We start from the raw sequence: 7419 nt of genomic DNA, 5'->3' as shown, positions 1-7419 counted from the left end.
TTCGTCCCCGCTGGACTCCACAACCACAGTCCCTCTGTACTGTCTGGAGGGCAGTGCTGTATTTCATTGAGGAATTGATTATTCATTTTTATAAACATCATTTTTTCAACGTTGTGAGGAAGCAACCTCCTTCGCCGCTCACTGACCAGGTTCCCCGCTGCACTAAAAACTCTTTCCGAGTACACACTGGAGGGGGGACAACTCAGTTAAAAAATAGAGCCAGTTTGTACAGGGGCTTCCAAACTGCCTTTTGGAGTTCTACCACGTCACTACCTCTAGTTAATTTAGATTGCAAGGCTTGTAAATATAAATACTTTGAAGATAAAAAAAAGCAGGCTGCACAGACTGTGGAGCTAGAAAGTGAAATTAAATGGACCACGTTACTTTGGTGGCTATCTATGCCCCCCCCCCGCCCTACACTTGTAGTTGAATATAAATAAAGCAGCCTGCATAGACTGTAGAACTAGCAATTCAAATATACAAAGAAATGGACAAAGGCAGTTTGGTATCTGTCTGCATCAGATCCCCTCTCCACTAGGAGTAAAACAGAAAACTTTTCAGCCGTTATATAATCTAGAATATAAATAGAAATTGAGAAATGCAATTTGGTATCTGTCTGCATCATAATCATCAACATCCTCCTCAGCGCCAGCTACATCAATATCCTCCTCCCAGTGCACAACATTCACACCTTCATTAGCCAAATCTGTAACTGGACTGTGGGTGATCCTTCCAGCATATGCAGAGGGCGTGCTGCAAATGCTGGATGGAGTCACCTCTTCCCGTACAGTGATGGGAAGGTCAGGGTTCACAACCAACAACACCCTTGGACTCGCCTTGGGGATTTGTGATGTCATCTGTTTAGAAGGCAGAGTTCTTTGCTGTTTTGTTGTTGTTGCTGACAGCATAACTCTCTTAAATTTTTTGTAGGGGGGGGAGGAGGGCTTTGATCCTTGGGTGAAGTTGGACCACTAGTCATGAACACGGGACAGGGCCTAAGCCGTTCCTTGCCACTACGTGTCGTAATTGGCATATTGCCAACTTTACGTTTCTCCTCAGATGATTTTAAGTTTCTTTTTTTGCTGTTTTTTGAGAACTTGGGCTTTTTGGATTTTACATGCCCTGTACTAGGAGATTGGGCATCGTGCTTGCCAGACGACGTTGATGGCATTTCATCGTCTATGTCATGACTAGTGGCAGCAGCTTCAGCATTAGGAGGAAGTGGGTCTTGATCTTTCCCTACTTTATCCTCCAAATTTTTGCTCTCCATTATATGTAGCACAAGATACTGCAGAATGTGTGAACTTGGTAATATTGCAGTACCAATGGGCTTATACTGCAGAATTGGTTTTGCAAATTTTTGTTGTAATTAAAAAAAATTTAAATTATTTTTTTGTATTTTTTTTTATAACTTTTTTTTAATTTTTTAAACACTTGGGAATAGTGGGGAAATAACTATGCCCTTAGAAGCACAGAGCACAGGACACAGCACCACTGGACTGAACAGGACACGGCACAGGACCCAGCAGCACTACGGAACTCAGCAGGACAGAGCACAGGACACAGCACCACTGGACTGATACTGCAGAATGTGTGAACTTGGTAATATTGCAGTACCAATGGACTTATAATGCTGGATTGGTTTTGCAAATTTGGTTATAATTATTATATATTTTTTTTTTTTTAAAATTTTTTATTTTTTTTTACTTTTTTTTTATTTTTTAAAAACTTGGGAATAATGGGGAAATAATTATGCCCTTAGAAGCACAGAGCACAGGACACAGCACCACTGGACTGAACAGGACATGGCACAGGACCCAGCAGCACTACGGAACTCAGCAGGACAGAGCACAGGACACAGCACCACTGGACTGATACTGCAGAATGTGTGAACTTGGTAATATTGCAGTACCAATGGGCTTATACTGCAGGATTGGTTGTGAAAATTTTGTGGTAATTAAAAAATATTAAAGTAGTTTTTGGTATTTTTTAAAAAAACTTTTTTTTATTTTTTTAAACACAGGGGAATATTGGGGAAATAACTATGCCCTTAGAAGCACAGAGCACAGGACACAGCACCACTGGACTGAACAGGACACAGCACAGGACCCAGCAGCACCACTGACCTCAGAAGGACAGAGCACAGCACACAGCACCACTGGACTGATACTGCAGAACACAGCACAGCACAGCACAGCACAGCACAGCACAGCACAGCACAGCACAGCACAGCACTAAACAGCACAGAACTAAACAGCACAGAACTAAACAGCACAGAACTAAACAGCACAGAACTAAACAGCACAGAGGACCACCTAACACACCCTCCCTCTACCCTGATCAATGCCCGAGTGAAGATGGCGGCGACTAGCGGGGAATTTATAGGATCCGAGTATCGCGAGATCCGACAACGGGATTATGAGTCAGAGCCTCAGTTTCACTTTTGAATTTGGCGCCAATACCCGGATCTGTCTCGGATCCGACTCGGATCCGCAACGTTCGGGTGGGCTCGGATTTCAGAAATCCGAGCGCGCTCATCCCTAATATAAATAAAGTATTTTGCTCACACTGGTGGTCCAGTGGTAATTGGGGTAATATATTGTACAGAAGAGAACACGTGATACAGACAATATATGTCGAGAAGCACAGTCACAGACCCCAAAGTGAGTGTCAGCTCTGAGGTAATTCCAGGAACCACTGACATTATTTATTTATTGCAATTAATGAAGAGCTGGCGGAGGAGACTTCACCCAACATCTACTGCGACCTGTCTCCTCCCAAATACAACTTATGTGTGTGGGAGCCAGAGGTAGGTGCCTATGTGAGGAGCACCTACCCCACAGCACCGCTGTAAAAGGTGCTACAATAACTGAGCTGCTCTTTTCCTTCTAGCTCAGAGATCAGACAACAAAGGAACTGACTCATATTAATTTAACTATCAAATGACTGATGGACTAAGAGGAATGTCACATCCTTAAAGGGGATCTGGAGGGGTGTGAGAACGTCACAGAACTTCATTACTATAGTAACACTGATATATACATATAATAACCACCTATCTATCTATCTATGTTTCTATCTATCTATCTCATATCTATCTATCTATCTATCTCATATCTATCTTCTATCTATCTATCTATCTATATATCTCATATCTATCTATCTCATATCTATCTACCTATCTATCTATCTTCTATCTATCTATCTCATATCTATCTATCTCATATCTATCTATCTCTCTATCTATCTATCCATCTATCTCATATCTATCTATCTATCTCATATCTATATATCTATCTCATATCTATCTATCCATCTATGTATCCATCTATCCCATATCTATCTATCTATCTATCTCATATCTATCTATCTAATATCTATCTATGTATCTATCTAATATCTATCTATCTATCTCATATCTATCTATCTCATATCTATCTATGTATCTATCTATCTATATATCTATCTATCTATCTATCTATCTAATATCTATCTATCTATCTCATATCTATCTATCTATCTCATATCTATCTATCTATCTCATATCTATCTATCTATCTATCTATCTCATATCTATCTATCTTTCTCATATCTATCTAATATCTATCTATCTATCTCATATCTATCTATCTAATATATATCTATCTATATACTATCTATCTATGTATCTATCTATCTAATATCTATCTATCTCATATCTATCTATCTATCTCATATCTATCTATCTCATATCTATCTATCTATCTATCTATCTATCTCATATATATCTATCTATCTCATATCTATCTATCTATCCATCCACCTTTGTAGTTCAGCTCTGCACAGATTTGTGCAGTTACATCTCAGTATGTTCACAAATAATCTGCTCCAATCAGGGCTCCCCCTACACCTGTACCTACCTATACCTACACATGTACCTACCTGTACCTACCTATACCTACACCTGTACCTACACCTGTACCTACCTGTACCTACACCTGTACCTACCTGTCATCGGGATTAACAGGGAAAAATACTTTACTTGTTTCATGTAACATTTGTCACATTAAGTGATTAAGTGAATTATTTATTTATACTGTAAGCTCCTATGGGCACAACAATATGTCATAGTAATTAGTAATTAGTAATCAGTTTTTATTCCCCCCGAAACATTTATTTTATCATTTTATCAGTGTTATTTCCAAATGACCCAAATGTGAGCCGTCATTCCCCCTTATACATATTATCTGATCCCCTCTCCCCCGCCCAACGCACAGGCGGCTTCATGTAATGCAGCAACGGCTGCGGAGCAGTACACAGAGCATAGATATCTGAGGCCACAGTGCCCAGAGTACACGGAATATGACAATATCTGATTATATCGGATTAATACAGAAGCTTTGTATTACCCAGCTGTATAGTGGCTCATTGTAGTGTCCCTCGTTAGGCTTAGACGGGGGCCTGATACTGTCCGAACAAAACTTGCACATAAGTTGCGTGTTTAAAAAGAGCGCAGAACTTGTGCGTAGATCAGACCGTATTCAAACCTAAGTGGATGTCAAGATACGTTTCTATTGGAATCTGGGTGTAAATACATTTTGCCTACACAGTACCTGCCGTACGCAGACGCAGTATACGCACAGAAAGTCAAGGTCAGATCAGAACATGGTCCACGTTAGTCCATCGATTCCACCCGTTCCATATCTCAAGTCCTAGGCCGGCCCCGGACAATCTATCTCTCTCCAGGTGTTTATGAAACTACAAGTCCCAGCATGCTTTGCCAGCAGATAGCCAGCCAATATGAGACAAGGTATTCTGGGACTTGTAGTTTCACAACACCTGGAGATTCACAAGTTATTCAGCCATAAGACTCATATGCGTCCAGAATGGAATGTGATCATTGACGTAGCATCTGTTATCTGGGCAGGCACATCGCTATTTCACGCTCATTACGCAACCAGACTTACGTCCCAACGTGACTCCGGCCCAGGAACATCAGTAATAACCTTTTATAGATACTTGGATTTTTCTATGAGGTTTAAATTCAGATAACTAATATATGAGCTCGATTGTGTCTTCCTTCCACTATTACTTATACATTTCTTTATGGTCCAACATCAGAAACGTTTATTTTATACAACCAGCGGCTGAGAGCTCAGGGTCTGAAAGGTACAAAGAGCGGCAGTAAGAGAAGAATCTGAAGGCGTAAGACCCCTGGATGTGACAGAAGAGGCGCAAATGTCTTGTCTGTTTATTTCATGTTTCCTGGCTACTTCTTGTAATTTCAGTCACATTCGCTGTCTTGTTTCTCTAGGAGTATATTGGACTATGCGCCCAGTAAGATCTAGATATGGAAACAATTCATTTCAGAGCCGGGATTTGATAAAAAGAAAAGAAAATGATGAAAATAGAGAAGAAATATTTATCTCTCGGAACAGATAACTATCGCTTTTATCATCCTTATAAGTCTGACATAACAAAGGATTCAGGGCCAATAAGGCTCCATCCCCACTGACGTTAAGTCATGCGCTAGTACGACGCAGGAAAACGGGTCTGACAATGGCGCCCGCAGTTTCCAATGTCTGCATACCCACTGGCGTTTTTATGTACGTTTGGCTGCGTCACAGTGTTCTAGATGCTTCTGACTCCGTTAAACACATGGGAGTAAATGTAATGAACGCAAGTACGAATGGTATTAAAAACAAATGTTATATGCGATTGTGTTTGATATGCACATCAAATGTCAGTGGTGCTGGACTTTAATTTAATATATCACCCGTTACTGCGTCAAACACTCAGCTTGTACTCAATCTGTACTAAGAAATTAATTGAAATCAAAAAAGTTAACATTTCATCCATTGCTTACGTCCTATGATGTTATTATAAGCAGAGCAGGCAAACGTGGCAAGCAAGCTCCTCCAGACAGAGGCATGCTGGGACTTGTAGTTCTACAACATATAATATATTGCGAGGAGGCATTGAAAGATTTTGTTTTAAAGTAATGGTGAGGGGATTATTACTAGAGATGAGTGGGATCGGATTGCGCTAATCCGAGCCCACCCGAACAGTGCGGATCCGACGGGATCCGAGCACTGTTCGGGTATTTCCGGCGGGCAAAAAAAATGAAACAGAGGCTCTGACGTCCAAGTCTCGCGAGACTCGGATTGCATAAATTCCCCGCTTGCGGCCGCCATTTTCAGTCGGGCTCAGATCATTGAAGAGGGAGGTTGTAGTTTGGTGCTCCTGTGTCCTGTGTCCTGTCACTCTGTCCTGCTTAATCCAGTGGTGCTTTGTCCTGTGCTCTGTCCTGCTGAGTCCAGTGGTGCTTTGTCCTGTGCTCTGTCCTGCTGATCAGTCCAGTGGTGCTTTGTCCTGTGCTCTGTCCTGCTGAGTCCAGTGGTGCTTTGTCCAGTGCTCTGTCCTGCTGAGTCCAGTGGTGCTTTGTCCAGTGCTCTGTCCTGCTGATCAGTCCAGTGGTGCTTTGTCCAGTGCTCTGTCCTGCTGAGTCCAGTGGTGCTGTGTCCTGTGCTCTGTCCTGCTGAGTCCAGTGGTGCTTTGTCCTGTGCTCTGTCCTGCTGAGTCCAGTGGTGCTTTGTCCAGTGCTCTGTCCTGCTGAGTCCAGTGGTGCTTTGTCCTGTGCTCTGTCCTGCTGAGTCCAGTGGTGCTTTGTCCTGTGCTCTGTCCTGCTGATCAGTCCAGTGGTGCTTTGTCCTGTGCTCTGTCCTGCTGAGTCCAGTGGTGCTTTGTCCAGTGCTCTGTCCTGCTGAGTCCAGTGGTGCTTTGTCCAGTGCTCTGTCCTGCTGATCAGTCCAGTGGTGCTTTGTCCAGTGCTCTGTCCTGCTGAGTCCAGTGGTGCTGTGTCCTGTGCTCTGTCCTGCTGAGTCCAGTGGTGCTTTGTCCAGTGCTCTGTCCTGCTGAGTCCAGTGGTGCTGTGTCCTGTGCTCTGTCCTGCTAAGTCCATTCATTTGTTATTTTAAAATTATTTAAAAATCATAAAAAAATTTAAAAAAATTAATAACAAATTATACAAAAATAATTAAAAAAAATATAAAAAAATTATACAAAAATAATTTAAAAAAATATATCAAAAAATTCTTAAATAAGTATAAAAAAAATTCTACTGCAATATATAAATACGTTCACTGTTCCTGCAGTCCAGAAATATTAGTACTGCAATATATAAATATGTTCACTGTTCCTGCAGTCCAGAAATATTAGTACTGCAATATATAAATACGTTCACTGTTCCTGCAGTCCAGAAATATTAGTACCAGAGATTAAACTATAATGGAGTACAAAAATTTGGAGGATAAAGTAGGGAGAGATCAAGAACCACTTCCTCCTAATGCTGAAGCTGCTGCCACTAGTCATGACATAGACGATGAAATGCCATCAACGTCGTCTGCCAAGGGCGATGCCCAATCTCCTAGTAGAGGGCAT

Source organism: Mixophyes fleayi, chromosome 4 (assembly GCF_038048845.1).
Source record: "Mixophyes fleayi isolate aMixFle1 chromosome 4, aMixFle1.hap1, whole genome shotgun sequence".
NCBI lineage: Eukaryota > Metazoa > Chordata > Amphibia > Anura > Limnodynastidae > Mixophyes > Mixophyes fleayi.
This window is presented reverse-complemented; position numbering follows the sequence as displayed.